Source organism: Halichoeres trimaculatus, unplaced genomic scaffold (assembly GCF_033239565.1).
Source record: "Halichoeres trimaculatus isolate MK-OKI-2021-1 unplaced genomic scaffold, fHalTri1.1 fHalTri1_scaffold_21, whole genome shotgun sequence".
In the NCBI taxonomy this organism is placed as follows: domain Eukaryota; kingdom Metazoa; phylum Chordata; class Actinopteri; order Labriformes; family Labridae; genus Halichoeres; species Halichoeres trimaculatus.
This window is the reverse complement of record NW_027437199.1, coordinates 12155501-12170547: the sequence shown is the minus strand read 5'-3', so window position 1 is coordinate 12170547 and position 15047 is coordinate 12155501. Positions and strand designations below refer to the sequence as shown.

The window sequence follows — 15047 nt, the reverse complement described above, 5'->3', positions numbered from 1 at the left end:
AAAATGTATTGTCCTGCAACATGTGCTCCACTGACTCAGTGACCTGATGGTGTGTGAAGTCATGCTACGTGTAGTTAGACAGTGAGTCTACTCATAGAGATCTTTCTGATTGTTGGGATAGTTTATCCATATAAAACTCTACTTTGTTGGCAGGCCAAGATATAAGAGTGGAAAATAGGCCAAAAATACGTTTTCACAGTTTTCACAGGCGCTGATGATTACAAGGTGAGTTAGCATTTCGGGCAAACTTGTTTATAAAAAACAAACTTGTCAAAAGACTCAAACACCAAAGCTAACAAGCATTATAAACCTATGCTCATGTTAGCTTTAGCCACTTTCAAATGTGAAATGTTGGCTAAGTGCTGCCAAAATGAAAGTAAGCATTGGCAAGCTAAATATCTACAGCCTAAAGCTAAACACTTTTACTGACACGGACCCCGTGATGATGGTCCAAGACATTAAAATAACTTCATAGAAATAGTCGACCTTTAAGTGGATACTGTGGTTTCTCCTGTTTAGCTCATGTAGACGTATCAGTATTATTTGAGTCTGTTTCATAACCTGTTAAAAACTCCTCATGGTAGCTTTAATGTGTGTCTTCTGACTAAAATAAAGCTTCGAAATGAGAAAATGCAGCTTAAATATACTGTTGCAATAGCTATGATCAGCCTAAATACAAGGTAGGATTTTACTTCAGAGTAGTAGCTATCACAATTCCTAAGTGCTGAGTTTTCTAAGCAGAGAGAAAATAAAATAGAAAAAATCTGTAGGAATGAAACAGTTTTTAAAACTGCAGCACTTAAACACTGCAGGCTGTGTTAAATGTTTATTTGCTGTTCCTTAATGAGGCCACTTCCACTGCTGGACCGGGCCCGGCTCATCACATCAGCACAATGACACGACAAAGAGCGACTTATGTAACCACCACAGGCCCGTCTTTCAGCCGAGCTCCATCTGAAGCCCGGCTGACTGCTTAATGGCAGCATTCATCCACACAGAGAATACACTTATCCTCCCCGTACAAAGGATGCAAATGTTGCAGAAAAATGCAACAAAACAAAATATTATCCCACGCTGAATGCGAAGAGGTTGTCCCCAGTGTTCAAACTGAACCTGGACAGCGTGGACTAAATGCTGCCTCAGAGAAATAACAGAGCCTCTGGGCTTTCACTGAGGGAACTTAAACAGAGGCAGAGACAATACACAAACAGAAAGTAGGCCAGCTCCCAAAACACACACAGAAATGTCTAAGTCGTTGTTTCTCCCTTGTGAACTGAGGAGATGTGGAGCCTTGACGGGGTGCTGCGCTGGAGTCATCTCACAAAAGACCAGAGTTTAATTTGCTTTCTGTTTGGGGAAGGCTGAACCCTGCTCCTGAGCCACAGCATAACATGCGTAAGAACACATCAAGTGGAGTCAATGCAACATCTGCAGATCTAGTTTTCTCACTGGATGTTAATTGATTGACTGAGTTCAGATGTCAGAATTTCTTTAAACCAACACATATTTAAAAAATGTTTAAAAAAAAGGTATAATAAAACATCAGCTGTGAGGAGAGTTCAGAGATTTTGTGTAGAGCATATGTTGCCTGGTGTATAAACAGCATGATATAACCACTATTAAATAATCCCAAGCAGTTATGTACACAAGTACTGATATTAGAGCAAAGCAAACAAGCTTTACCATAATTAATCTGTCTTGTAAACGAAAGAGGAAAAACAGAGCTGGGCTGATCAACATGTCATTTAACTGTCACAACAGTGATGTGCACATATGCCACACACATTGCAGGAGTTTCTCTTCTACATGATGGAACTAAAGTAAAAGCCTATCTGATATTTCTTCAGTGCAGACTCACTTAAACACAAGACTGTGAGTATAAACATGCACGCACACACAGTGCTGCCATCATAGTAGGGCTGCACAATATACTGTTTCAGTAGCATCACCACGATATGTGCTTGTGCAATATTCATATTGTAAGGTTATGTGATATGTTTAATATGTTATGCCTGTTCTATAAATGGGTCTAAACATTACTTTTCATTGATTCATATCTCTGGGAAAATCTTCAAGCCGACAAAAAAAGGCAAAATGTGGGAGAAGAACAAATTTGTGACCCAATGCGTGTCAGCTCATATTTAATAAATATCCCTTTATGTTATTTGGTTTCAGAGAGAAGTTTAAAAGATGAAACTGCTGAGTGAGAATCTTAGGTGACAGTCCATTGTTATTATTTCAGGGAGAATACAGCTGATCAGAGTGAGAAAACTCAAGAAAATATTGTGATACATATCGCAGGAAAAATATAGAAATTTTCACTTTTTTTCCAATATCGTGCAGCCCCACATCACAGTAACCCAAAAAAAACATCAGCCTGTTGACTCCAGGCTCTGCTAATTGAGGGGTTTTGATCAGTGAAGCATGATGTGGCATCAACAGAGATGTTTTATTCTGAAAAATAACTGATGTTTAAATGTTACGGTATCCAACCTCCTGTCTTGCCTTCTCCTGTTCTGTTCTGAATCAATCAGTCATGCTTCAGCTTGCAGGAATGCAATGCAGCAAAGTCGGTAAAGACAAACAAATTGGCTGAAGTGAAACCCAGCACAGACCAGGTGAAGTTTCCCCACAAGACTGAGTATTCTTGCATATTACAGTTGCAGTTGCACATTCAGATGGGACAAAAACCAGACTTCTGAACATTTACTTTAGTGTCTTCACCTGGAGCACATGTAATAAATAAAATAATAAAGGAATAAGAACATAGTGTAAAGTTGTTCAATTGAGGGCTTCACCCATAAATGGGGATACAGGTTACACCTGACTTTGAACATTATAAGAAAAAGTGATGATACCTAAGCTACTTAATTGCATTTTTTTATGCTTTTTATCTGTTGAAAACCACTGCAAATTGAAAATATTTGTTTTTAAAGGTGATTTATGAATAATTTATTACATTATAAAAATCATCAATTATTTTTGCTCCACCTGTACTTTCTTCCTCCTTTCTCTTTACTTCTGGCTCCACACTGTGTCCAGCCCTCTGACAGCAGTAAATGTGGTTAAAGCAGGGGATGGAGGGCTGATTTGAAACAGACCCTAAGATCCAAAACTAAAAAGTTTTATTGCATAGTCAACATTTTTGATTGTTTAAAAACATACAAAATACACAGCATTCATTTGGTATTAACTCCTTTTTTAATAATGCAATGTACAGAATGTCACAGTAAGAAATGTTTTTCTGCTGTGTTGAATTTCTTGTTTGACAGAGAAAATAGATGCTATTTCTGAATTAAAGTATGTGTGAATTCGGACCAAAGGCAACTTTCACCGACAAAAAGGAAGGAAAAGATCTGTTCTTTAAAAGAATGCAGAATTTGCATCCAGCTTAAGAGTAGGTTTTCAATAACCAAACACAAATCAAAACAGATTCAATGTGGTTTTGTTGCTCACATTGTTTTAAAGAAAATTACAATCTGAGTCACATACGACCATAAAGGATAAATACTTTGGTCGCCCTTGTTTGTAGTCTAAATGCAGCCGTTGTCTTCACGTTTAAGATCACGTGAGTTAGCCAACCCCTGTTTTACTGGGGTGAATCATCTGGTGTTGTGTACCAGAGCTGATGCATGCTGGGACTTGATGTCACCTCCCATCCTCCTCCTCAGAGACGTATAGTTAAAACAGCAGCTCACTCACATGTCGCCTGGTTCTGCCTTATGTGTGTGTGCGCGCGTGTGTGCTTGGAGTGGATGACATCTGTAGGTGTGTCAGGAACACACAAGCACACACACACAATGTAAAAAACAGTGGCAGCCAATAGTGAGGAAGGGTGGGGATTATTCAGCCAGTCAAAGCAGGACATCCTGCTGCAGAGGGAGGGGTGTTTGGGAGCATCTAATTGGAGTGGAGCAGCAGCGAAAACAAAACAAAACTAAAGCCAGTTCCCTCCCTGCTCCCTGCTCTGGGCTGGTTCATGCAGAGGTATGCATGAGACAAGAAGTGAGTCCCCGTCACGAGAGACTCATTTTAGCTCTAATCCAGTGATGTCAGAATGTGTGCACGTATACAGGAAGAATCCAAGGAATGTAAACAGGACTTTTAGACCTTCAATTGACTTCACCAAACTAGTTATTAACCAGGACTGGGATTGAAACTGATTACACCAATGCACAATTCAACAACCATCCACACAACTTTCAAAATATTGAAGTTATATGAGAAGAAATGACAGAAAAAGACAAAGAGGCTTCTCCTTATTCTTCATGGAGCTAAAACTACAACATGTCTTTAAAGTGTTTCAATTCTTCAAGATTAGCTCCAGCTGGAGTCCTGACTGATGTGTTTTTCCTTCAAGCTCTAAATAAGTCTCAAACAATGAGCAGTGCCTAAAGCCAGGGGCAGCCCCGACCAGCACACAAAAAGAAATGAAACTTTTTTTCTTTCTGGCTAACAAGCTTCGCAGCTCTTCTTGGGTTGAAGAGGATAGGAACAATGACAAACAGCTCTGTTTTGTCTGCAAGTTCTTATTTTTTTCTTTTCTGAATAAGCCGCTGGTTGTTTTTTCTTCATAGAGAAGTCTGTGGAATATTAAAAAAATGTGGAAAAATGCTGAAAAGTGTTTAACAGTGCTTCAAAAGTACAAACCGGGAAAGATCCACATTTAGACGATATTATCTTGTGATATTTTCTAAAAATAAAAACTACTTAAAGCAATAAATACTGGTAAAAAGGACGAGCTAATAATTAATCTCAATAGGGCCTCAAAACCAGAGTAAGTTTAATCACACTGATCATGGGACAAAACTTGAAAGTAGACCGTGCAAATGTCATGATTATTTTACCTGTTTTAATCTGAACTTGTCCTTAATAATGTAGACTAAAGATGGCCATCACTCTGTAAAATTTCCAAATTTTTGCAGATTTATGACTGCGTAGTACTTGAGAAATACTGTAATTAGGAATGCAGAAAGTGAAAGTACACTCTGCCGCTGTAACATTTCCAGCACAGAGCTGCAGCAGGCAGAATAAAGGAGGCAGGGGTCAGACAGGGAACTGTGAGCCTGTCAGTCACAGCACAGGGCTGCAAAGATCCAGATCAGCTGCTTAAAAGAGGACAGCTTCCAGCAGGTGTGGTGTGACGTAATGAAAACACAGGGAAACCTCACTCAAAAAAAACAGAATACCTCACATCTGTTGGGCTCCAAATCACAGGATGCTGTGGTGGAAATCAGAGAACAATCAAGACTTTCCCATGAAGCCCCAAACCAAGCAGCATGACATCATCGTATATTCCCTTTATAAAATTCCTCTGTGATTAAAAGTTCAAAGTTCACAGAGTAGATCCCAAATACTGATTGTGAAGTGAAACTAATCTGCATCTCAGAGGCCACCTCAGGGCTTCTAATACAACCTGAGTGTATGAGACTTAAACTGTCGCTGCACAAAAAACAAACAGCAAATGTTGGATATTTTACATTAAAAAAAAAACATTTATCGTAAAGCACTCCAGAAGAAATGGTGATGATTCAGCAGCCAGAGATTTGGATTTCAATTTAGGGAGGTAACTGGTCTCAGTGACATTATTTCCTCCCATTAAAGTTTCCCTGAGAGTTTATTTTTTTTCAACAGGTGAGGCAGCCAAAAGGTGGACATCAGAAGGTCCCTCTTTCATGATTAAAATAGAATGTTACCAAGAAGTTTGACCTAAATTTGATCTTTGTCTTGAATTTTCGTGCTAAACCCTAACCAAGGATACGGTGTGACATAGTTTGGATTAAGCAACAAGATTATTTATTTTAAATTGAGAAACTAATCATGTATTGGGTTGAAATAGCAAATCAAAGGAGACTTTAACTAAGAGCAGAAAACATTGTCCTGTACTGTTGGTGCTAAAAAAGTAAACTTGCCCGAAAAGTAAACTTTAAGGCAGTTTTTCAGTATCAACTACTCAGCCACACGGATTCAGCAGCTGGATGATTCATCTGCAGCATGCAAATATTTAGGCTGTGTGTAGCAGTGCAGCAAAAATACAAGGACACCAAGTGTGTGTGGCTTTTGACAGCATCAGCAACTAGAGCGCCACTACAGCCCAACTACAGCACAACTACAGCACAAACACAGGGTAACTACAGAGCAACTACAGTGCAGCTACAGCAAAACTACAGCACAAACAGGGTAACTAGAGCACAACTACAGTTCAGCTACAGCACAACTACAGTGCAACTATAGAGCATTCACAGTGTTACTACACTGTTACTACAGTGTTACTACAGTGTCACTATAGTGTAACTACAGTGTTACTACAGTGTAACTACAGTGTTACTACAGTGTTACTACAGTTACTCCAACTTCGCGACAGCACTAATGCAGCGCAAATGCAGTTTTACTACAACTCAAACACAAATAAATATAGTGCAACTGTTGGAGCCGTTGTCCAAAGTTGTTTCATATTTACTATCTGACTGCCACAGCAGGGGGCACGTGTTGCTCGTGTGTGTTGTTGCTGAGCATAAAGAAAGAGGAAGCTGATTATGATGATGTGATGATGATACCTTTATTCGTCATTGCACATGTTTCAGAGCAACAAAACTACATTTCAGTTACATCTAAGAACACACAGTGACAGACTGGGGGAGGACAAGAACGGGAGGACTGGGGGCAGCAGCGTGTGCGGCGCCTCACTCAGGCAATTCTAGACTACAATCTTGCAGAGGAGGGCATAGTTTGAGATAAGAAAAAAAAACACCTCAGCATATAAGCATATATACAACCTACAAAAAAAACTCAATAATGAGGGCAGGTGTGTGTTGCTGTAACCTTGCAGAGCACACTGACCTGCCTGATTCAGTTTCTGAACTCCTGCAGGTCCATCTTGCTAGGCTCCAATGACCAACAATTTCACTCGGCTAAATTCTAACTGGCCCAATCGGGGAAGAGAGGCGGGAGCTGTGGGAACAGACGTGACGTCAGCAGACTTTCGTACTTGTCAGCGTTCCTTTGATTCTTAAGTTAAATTTATAAAAACGTAAGCTATCATCTAACGCCTTTTTCACAGCTGTTTCTTGTGATTCAGTAGTTGTTCATCTATTGTTTCTTAGAAGCATCAGCTCACATAGGCTACGTCATACCGTGGCTTGATGTGGATTGGTCTGTGGTGAGTGTGTTTATCAGAACGGTCGTCCAATCACCAGCTGCCGATTTTTTTTTTAAGTCCCGCCTCTTAAAACAAATCTGAAGAGCTGCTACCCAGATGGACTTGTGAAATAATTCTGTGGCGGATAAATGAAACTGTTCGTCTGGCATGTTAGGTTAGTGTTGCTGTAGAGGCACACAAATTTTGACTGTCTTTGCTGTTTGATTTAGTTTTTGCTTCATTTCTTTCCTTAATATTGTAATTTTTTAGTGAAAGGACAAAATAAACAAAAGAGTCATTACATCCATCACTGTTCTCTTTTTTTAATACACGCCAGGTAAAGCTAAGGCATCAACTGTATTAGCTACAAACACCTCAGTAATAACAGAAGGATTTAGACAGGCGAAATCAAGTCACTACAAAGCAACTGCAACACAAATACAGCTTTAATACAGAACAACTACAGCTTTGCAAATACAAATACAGTGCTCTCAGACAGAGTCTGACATGTTATTATGGGATTCATTACTGCAGCTGGAATGTGATTTAGGCTTTTTAGGCTACTTGAGTTGAAGTATCCATCATTAAATGTCATTTTTTTCCAGCTCCTGCAGAAATACTGTTGCGTGTCACTGGATTGATCCGTTTGTTGGCAGAGCGACACACTGCCTGATTACACACAAACCAACAACAACAAATAGACAAGTTTTGTTTGATGCTTTACAAAACAAACGTACTCAAAGTGCTGTAGGAGGGATGCAGAGCTGCAATGAAACTGAGACCAGCCACAGATCCACTTGGATGACAGAGGAACAACCTGAAAATCATAAACCAGGTCTTCTTTGTGTCACACCACATGCTTTCCACTCTCATCCACTTAAATGACTCTGCCTGCAAGCTGTGTGAGTAAAAAAAAACCCTCCTGCACACACACACACACACACACACACACACAAACAGCAGTGATGCACCAGATGAATCATATCAAATCAAACTACATGACCTTGATTTTTCTTTCAACCAGCTGCAGGTTTGCATCTGGAAGCCAAGACACTTGAATCCATGTTTTATTCAACCAACACAGACCCTCATCTTTAATTAAGGCCATACTTTTCTCACTAGTCCACATTAAAGAGGTCACACAAAATCAACATTTAACACTTCATTTCACTTGGATCATGTGACCCGCTGCTGTTTAACACTGACCTGATTTTGACATCCAATGCCAAAAGTGCAGACGGAATTATCGTTCTGTTTACTATCTAAATTAATCAACTAATTTCCTTATTAACTACGACAATGCAGCCCCGGGGTAGATGTTTGAGAGGATTTGGCACACAGACGAGCTGGGTGTGTATGAGCTGCAGGTGAGATACGTCAACAAAAAGAGCTGCTGTTCAGGAAGAAGCAAAACAGAGCTGCTGATTATGTCAGACGGATGTTTTTGAAGCTCACTATAAGTCTGTGGTGTGTGAGGAATTTAAAACGCTCGGCGTTAGCAACCTCGCAGGAATGTGAAATCAACCAATCAGCTCTACCTGTCATGCAACAGCAGCAGATTCTTGATTCATAACTGACCATCAGCTGATCCATTCATGATTATTACAACAGTCCATGTCCATGTTTAGCACAATGTCTTTTTGGAAAGCAGATTGTCATGCAGCCTCTTACTTATTTAGACAATTTCCTCCAGCAGCACACTATATCCTCAAATCTCAGACTCTGGACATGACCAGAAACTTCATCTGCAGGTTTCCAAACTTTCCATGTGTGCATCAGCTTTTGTTTCCTCTCAGATAAACATTCTGTGCACAACTCTCCACAACTAAATCAAATGCTACAAGCTGCTTTGTCACCTCATAAACATGTTTTCAGTATGACAGCTTATAAAAGCATCAGTCATTATCCAAAAAAGCATCCACCAAACTAATTTAGCACATCTGACCCAGCCTATAAAAACAAGAAGGGCAGCTGTACTGTCCAGCCCTGTGCTCATGCTGCATCTTGAGCCTCCTGTATCTGCAGCTGCATGTTTTTACACGGCGAGAAACACAATCAGCAAGTCTCAATCAGTGCATTCATGTCCCACAATGCTGAGCAACCAAAGAGACTCCCTGAATGTGCAGCCTGTGAACAGGCTTTTCAACCACTGCTGGACTCTCTGTTCAGTAAATAAAAGAAAAATCTGGCTTCCCTCCTGTCTCTACGGTCATTTGGTTCATGCGCTCTAGTTCAGCCAGGCTGATCCACTACAGTCTACAGGTTGATTACACAATTCAAAGAAGTTGGGCACAGCAAATTGAGTAAGTTCTATTAAAAGAAAAAAAGCTTTCAGTCTGTTTGTCGTCGGTGTGAATACAAAAATTTAAATCTGTTATTTGATGTGTGCCACTAGAAAGTGCGTTTTAATTATTATATTGAGTTTGAAAAGCATGATCTGAAACTGTGTTTGATGTTTTGAAACTAAGGGCGTATTCAGACCTGGACTGTTTGGTCCACTTTAAACGGACCAGGGTTTGTTTTCCACGCTGATGCGGACTTTCCATGCAGGTGTGAATAGACACAAACGAACCTTGGTGCGGACCAAACAACCGGACCGAGACCCACTTTTTGAGGTGGTCTCGGTCCGCTTCCAAACGAACTCTGGTGCGGTTCGTGCCAGTGCAGGTCTGAATACAAACCAAGGACTAACTACAGGATACATGCGCCTTTTGGCCCTATAAAGCCACCGTAACCTAACCGTCTTTGGTTAAATACCTGATCCTCCGTCTTCTGTTTAGCCACACTGTTGCTAACATGTTGTGGGTCAGGACACGCAGAGCATAGCTTCTCCTTGCTGCGCGCATTCGTCTTCGCTGTTACAAAATTTGAAACGGTGTTGTTAAGCCGTCTTTGAAGGAGCTGGTCTTGAAACTGATAATGATTTTGCAGCTCTAGTAAGAGCACAAACACACGTTTACCTCCATTTCTGGGTCTGTACTCTGTGTGCCGCCTTTGTCAGTGCTGTCCAATGAGAGCACCGATCGTCACACACATGGATGTGTTTACAGAATATAGTCCACTTGCAAAAAGTACAATATGAATATGAACCGCACCAAACGAAAAAAATAAAGTCAGTTTTTGGTCCGGACCAAACAAGTGGACCAAAGGACTTTTCTGGTCTGAATACAGCCTGAATTTATTTCCTTCCAAATAGTTTTTTTCACTCACTTGAAAATTCGAAACTTTATTCCTGTATTTGTATCAACTCATCACTCAGTTGCACAATTCATAAACGTAGCATGACCATTATGTCATCGACTTCTGTGAGGAAGAGTAATCAAGCACAGAGTCACAGAAATCCTCCTTATGTCAGTAACAACTCTTTTACGCTCTGTCGCTGTGATCCTCACCTGAGCAGAGTGATCTGAGATAGCACCATCTCCGTGATGACTAAAGACCAGGGACTGAATAAGCAGTTTTCGTGTATGTGAAGAGGATTTCTGTGAATCTCTGCGATTACTCTTCCTCACAGACATAGAGGGCGAATTGATCATACCCCGCTGAACTGAAGTTAAATTCCTAAACTGAATCTGAGTTGTGCCAAATGAATCTAAACTCTTTTTTATTTTTGACTTCAAGAAATGTATGGAATTGACATTTTGAAGTAGGTGAAAAAGTAAATTTATTTAGTTTCAAAACATTAAATCCAATTTCAGATCATGCTTTTTAAATTTGATACAAGAATTCAAATTTAGTTTCCAGTGGATCAAATCTTATCCTCATTCATTGGGATATTTTTTTTTTATTTCTTGGGGTGTGTTTATTGCTGTTGCTTATTATGTGCTGACACTGAAATTCTAATCCATTTGACAATAAACCAGTCGCAGTCAGCTTCTAAAGAATCTTTAAACACGGTGAAAGAGAGGCAGGTTTGCAAAGGATGAAAGGAGCAGAGAGGAAATGTGGGTCACATGCACAGCTTGTGTGTCTATGTGTGTGTGTCACAGCAATGACTCCTCACACAGATGACGACTCGCTGTGATGCTCTGTGACACAGGAGGGAAGCAGACCGGCTGGTCATGTGATCTCTGAATGATACCAGTCAGAGCTGAAATGAGTCTGTAGCTCAATGTGTGTGTGAGTGGGTGTGTGTCAACCAGACCGCAGCTTCTCATTTACAGGCGTTCTGAACCACAGTGACACGACATCAGGCGGTTTCCACAGCGACAGCAGCAGTCAGGACAAAAGACCTTTGAGCGCTGTTTGTTTCCATTTTCTATCTCAGTGTGCATGAAGAAAATGTGAGTGTTGATCTGCAACTACTGACAAAATAAAGTGAGCAATGTGGTCGAAAGCCACAAAGTTTTCCTGTTTGGATTTATTGACAAGCTTTTCAAACTAACTTTGTCTCCACGTCTGGGAAACCACACGCTGCATCTTTCTGAAAAATGCAAAAGTGAGAAAGCAAGGAAGTGTGAGACAGACGTTGATTTCTGTCATCTCGCTGAGGGTGTCAAGTAAGGCAGCACAATCAATCACGATCAGAGCTTAAGGCTGAATTGAACACAAAACAAAAGTACGATGTGAACTAGCAAGGCTTTTGCTCTCACTCAGCATGGTTATATTTAACCAATGGATGGATGTCCAGGTGTGATGGCCATGCTGCCACGTCATTGTGTTGCAATCACATGAAGTTCAAGTTAGCCATCAGGGACCCTCAGGTTAATTCCTGACAGATTATTGGTTAATAAAAAGAACATTCCTTCATTTTGGATTCAGTGAAATGTTAAGAGTTGTATTCACACAAGCAGAGCTTCTGAAAAATGTTCAGATAGGGAAGCATGTGTGAACACAAGAAGCCAAATGTTCACCCCCTTAGTGCAACCCTATAAGAGTGACTAGGAACCTTAATGTAAATTAGTGCTGTCAGGCGATTAAAAAAAAATTAATCTAATTAATTACAGGATTTGTAATTAATTTATCTAATTAATCGCATTTTAATCTTACATCTGCTTAAGGTCCCAAAATAAAGAATTTGACATTAAAAAAACATTTAAAAATAAGGTGGGAATATATACAACACAATTTTAGGTACCCTGAGGCATAAGCAACACGTGAAAAAGTTTTATGGTTCTATCTTTGCAAAATCTACACAGTCCTGCACCTAAGATAAGCTGATTTGATTTTTAGGACGGTTTTTGCTTCTGTCACATTTTTACTCGATGTGGACTCAATTTTCACTGCAATATGAACTTCTATACTTCTATGAGGTCAGGAGAACCAGGGCTAAAGGCTAAAAACTGTGAGGAACTATGTAAAAAAACACTTAATTCAAGTCTTGGTTCAAAGAAAAGTGAAGTATTTTCATTTTTACATGCTCTGAACACACAAACTGTTGCTCATTGGTGCAGAGCAGCCCCAAGCTGAAACATGACACCAGGAAGATGGAAGCAAATTTTCAAAGAATTCTTAAGATTTAAATACAGAACAAATATTAATCATATGCGGCTTGTTGAATGCAGAAAAGAGTGTAGAATTATCTGTTTTTACAGAATATTTACATTTACAAAATCAGCTCAAGTTGCAACATATTTACTTCATATGTTTCTCAGGAACAGAAGGGACAGAGGCTGCAAAATACAACAAAACCTGCCCTGTTAGATAAAATCTACTGAAACCCCATCTTAGAGTTCAAGAGTTTGGAGTTTAACCTTTAAAACTATGACATCACCCTGTTCAAACTTTACACCACACCCTCTGACAGAGATCTACCCCTGTCCACCCTTTTTAATTACACAAACACACACACAGCTCAAAACATTAATACTCTGGAACAAACTATCTGATACACACCACGCAGGACAGTCCTGTTGAGTAATATGAAGAAGTGTGAGTCACTCTGATTAAAAACAGAAGACATGAGCCTCTCATTGTTTCAGGGGAACTGTCGAGGCGTTGAGCTCATCAATAAGTAACCCTTGACATTTAGAGCTGTCTGAGTTCAGTGTCAGATGACACAAAATAGTAATCCTCCCTGAATAAATGAGCCAGTATGTGTTAGAAACCAACTGTTTGAGTGAAGCTGCCTTTGAGGACCTGAACAGAGGGTGAAAAAAAAAACGCTTTGGCAGCCACCGTCGTCCTGGAGACAATGTGGGACATTTTCTTTGTGCAAAAGCTCTTCAGCAAACTCACATCCTTCCTGCTGAACTAAGCCCCCCCGATTCCAGCAGCAGAGTCCCCAAAACAAAAAGAAAGGCTTTCCAGGAGAGGAAATGGTCTCAGAGAGCGAGATGGCTCCAGGGACAAAAAATATTTGAGATTAAACGTTTGAACTAAGTAATAATCCAACAAATCAAACAGTCATACACGGATATTGAATGACAGCAGTTTGACTTCTTGTTAAAGAATTCTGTAACAGGAGATCAGGGTTGACAGATTACAGAGGCTGCCCCCCCTGTGGCTGAGACGAATCTGACTCTACGTTGCCAGCAGACCACAGTTTCAGCACGGTGGCAGATAGCTTACATGAACAGGTTAAAGATCAAAGCAGGAAGACAGGAAATGCCTTCCTAGCAGCCTGCTAGCTCTTATCAGGAATGCAATGATCCATTTTAATGAGTGGGCTGTAGGTATCTCTGATATCAAGAACCAGAGTGATGCAATTGATAATACATAACTCTGTGTTAAATCATTTCTGTAAAGACAGCATCTCTGTGCCCTCTCTGACTGTAAGCTGCTTCTATGTTCAAAGCACTGGAACAGACTCACTATCGTGTAGCCCATTGCTCCTGTCATGTAGCTAGAATTGTTTCTCAAAGCAGCAAACACTCTGTTTGGTATTACATGCCACAGATCGAGCATTTCCTTGATGGCCATCTAAAATGACTCACCAGTGTGAGATCTGTGGAAGTTGGTGGCTTGTTGCACCTCATTGTATGAAGTGTAAGTCATGAGAAACCGAAGCTCTGTGTGGTGTGAAAACGAACTAACGGTAGTGGTCCAGGTATCTGAGGTAAAGTTCATCCCTGTTAAATCTGTTTACTCAATTATTCCATAGAGCGGTTTTGGAAACTTAAAGGGGACATATTATTCAGATCCGTGATTTAATACTTACATATAAAATAATAAATTTGAAAACAAGACCTTTCACCCCCTGAATGTTCAAAAAATTAGATATTGTATTTTTTCTGATATCCTAGAACGAGATTTGATGCCTCTAAAAATAGGTCATTGCCATTTGGCTTCGAGATTTCGACCTTCATGACAACACGAGGATCCTTTCTTTTTATTGGAGTAATCTGATAAAGCAGCTCCTCCTCTGTGATGTCAGTTAGTCACAAAACCGCCGCCGAGGGATACACCCACCAAGAGCCTGGTATAAATGTATGAACTATACATGTTACAGTACCAGTATGACTCACCACACTGAAGCGTCCTGAGAAGATCTGTGTTGAGGTGGATTTTCTTCCTCCTGAGCTGCAGAACCATCCGGGTCTGACTCGGGGTCCAATACAAAAGGACGTATCCTGCACTCTGACATTTTATTAGTGCTATCAATGCCTTACGGTGAAGTTTTGGAAAACAGCAAACTCGCTCGGTCTGCTCCATTCAATGTGGCGATTTTGTAAATACTGCCATGCTGCAAAAACCGCCCCCTGGCTCTACCCCCTCCGCCCCTCTGATAGAACTGACCAATCAGAGCACAAAGGGCTGTGACGTTGCGAGGTTACTGGAGGTCATTCTCCAAACGGAGCGTTTCAACGAGATTTTCAGAATGGCCTAAAATGAGGATATTGAGAACGCTATTGTGGGGCAATGAAGGAACTAAATGACTTGTACTGAGGGCAGAAATGCTTTACAGGCATCCTAGTCTGGCACAGTGAAAAGGAGAAACAAGCATGATATGTCCCCTTTAAAGTGTTCA

At 40.4% G+C, this 15047-nt stretch overlaps 1 protein-coding gene across 6 annotated transcripts in view; it reads right to left on the bottom strand.

Annotated features, from left to right (window-relative positions):
- Nucleotides 1–15047, bottom strand: part of sbf1 (SET binding factor 1) — a 70083-nt gene that overhangs the window by 41520 nt on the left and 13516 nt on the right. The gene's annotated exons all lie outside the window — the stretch shown is intronic.